At 55.0% G+C, this 2,282-nt stretch overlaps 1 protein-coding gene across 1 annotated transcript in view; it reads left to right on the forward strand.

Moving 5' to 3' along the window:
• The window catches only part of TSPEAR (thrombospondin-type laminin G domain and EAR repeats), a 68,915-nt gene that overhangs the window by 34,455 nt on the left and 32,178 nt on the right, over window positions 1-2,282 (forward strand). The gene's annotated exons all lie outside the window — the stretch shown is intronic.

Raw genomic sequence — 2,282 nt, forward strand, 5'->3', positions numbered from 1 at the left:
GACGCTCATGGGGGTGGGGGCGGGGTTTTGAGCAGACAGTGGCCTCCTCCCGCCAGGAACATTTCTAGGAACGAGTGACTCAACCCAGAAATCACAGGGCAGTGTCCTCTCTCCTCTGGGGTCACAGGCGGGCCTCCCAGCCTCGCCCAGGAAGGCGCAGTCCTGGATGTGGACATGGTGGGGGTGGAGACGCCTCTCCAGGAGCCTGCCGGCTGTGGCTCCGCCCTCCCGGGCTCCCTCCTGTCTCTGGCCGTCATCGTCACCGGAAGGAGTTTGTCTTCACTTTGTATTGGCATTGTCAACAGAAAAAAAGACCAAACTCTGTACAATAATTTTAAAGAGATTTACTCTGAACCAAATTTGAGGACCATGACCCGGAGCCACGCCCAAGAGGCCTTGAGCAAGTGGACTCGCTGAGGTTGGGTTACAGTTTGGTTTTATACATTTCAAGGAGACGGGGCTTAAAAGTAAAGTCATAAATCAACACGTGGAAGGCATACATTGGTTTGGCCCAAAAAGGTGGGCCATCTTGAAGAGGGGGCTTACAGGTTATAGGTGGGTTTAAAGATTCTTTGGCCTGTAATTGGTTAAAGACATGAAGCTTTGTCTAAAGACTTGCAATGTTTCAACATAAAGAGCTGTTTATCAGAGACAAGCCACGGGACATAGATTTGTTGTGTAAATTGAGGACCTGCAGGTGTGTCTTGCATACCCTTAGGCCTGTTAATGGGTTACGAAGGATGTCACCAAGAAGGGAGGGGGGCATGATGAGGCATGTCTGACCTCCTTCCTCCTGGCAGACAATTTAGTTTTAGGATATTCCTTTGGCCACAAGGGGGTCCATTTAGTCAGCTGGTGGGGGGGTGAGCCTTAAAATTTTATTTTAGTTTACAGCATCCACGCATCACACTCACTTTCTGAAAGTGCCCAGGTGGGAGCGTTCCCTCCTGTGGAAGGCAAATTCAGGCAGCTGCCTCCCACCATGGAAACCAAGGGCTGGGTCATCACCTCTGCTCCCAGAACAGCCCGGGGCATGTGACCCAAACTGGGACAAGCGGATTTTGCTGAACTTGCCATTAAAATAAATGTGCAAACCATAGGAGGCTTTGACTTCTTTAGAAAAATGGTCGTATGGAATTTGGCCTACAGGTTTACGTGGGCAAACACTTCCATATATATACAGTTTGTCACTTAACAGCAGGGATAGTTCTGAGGAATGCAACACCAGGCAAACATCCCAGGTGCGCTCACGCACACCTCGACGGCACAGCCTGTGTGGTGCAGCCTGTCGCTCCTGGCCCACACGCCTGTGCAGCATGTGACTGCTGAACCCCGGGGGCCACTGTGACACATGGATGCATTTGTGTGTCTAAACATAGCAAAGATCCGGAACACGTGGTATTACGGCCCCAGGGGCCCACCATCAAGCAGGCGGTGCGGCGCTGGCCCCGGCATTGCGCACACAGCCGTATGTGCTGCGTGACTATTTCGTACTCCTGTGCTTTCAGGCTTAGGCCCTTTCAGTTCCTTACCCTTGACCGGTTAGGCAGGGAGTGAGTGGACTCTGTATTGCAGGTAAGTATGACCAAGTGTACATTTTCCCACGTAACTCGAGCTGGAAAGGCAGGCACAGGATTTTGATGTCTCAGTGGACAATGTGTTCGTATTTATTTTTGTTTTTCAAAATTATGGCGAAATAGACATTACATAGAATTTACCATCTGCACCACGTGCAGGTGCACGGCCGGGGCACCGAGCACGCCCACGGTGCTGTGCGGTCAGCACCGTCTGCCTCCACTTCATCCCCTGCTCAAACCTGACCCTGTCGGCATAGACGCTGAGTCCCCACCCCACCCGGCTGTGGCCGTCACATGGCTGTCGCTGTGACACGGCTGTGGCCATGCCGCTGACCCTCCGGAGCCCTCGCGCGAGGGAATCGCGCAGGACATGTCCTGCTGTCTCTTGCCCGCGGTGTAGCGTCCTCGCGGTTCACGCGGCGCAGCGGGGAGACCTTCTGCCTCCCTGCGAGACACCCGCCGGGCGGGGCGTGGGGACCAGCAATGGCGGCGCGTCCCTTCCAGGGCTCACTTACGGCAGAGTTCCCATCGTTTGTTAACTGTGTGTTTCATTTTTTGAGGACCTGCGGCGCTGCTTTGCACGGTGGCCGCACGAATGACATGCCCACCCGGCTTCTCCGCACGCTCGCCAGCGCCTGCTGCCAGCGGTGTCACCGGGACCCGCGCTTCCCGCCACCCCCGCTAGCCCCGCCCACAGCTGTCCCC

This window comes from Propithecus coquereli, unplaced genomic scaffold (assembly GCF_000956105.1).
Source record: "Propithecus coquereli isolate 6110/MARCELLA unplaced genomic scaffold, Pcoq_1.0 Scaffold717, whole genome shotgun sequence".
NCBI classification, from domain to species: Eukaryota; Metazoa; Chordata; class Mammalia; order Primates; family Indriidae; genus Propithecus; species Propithecus coquereli.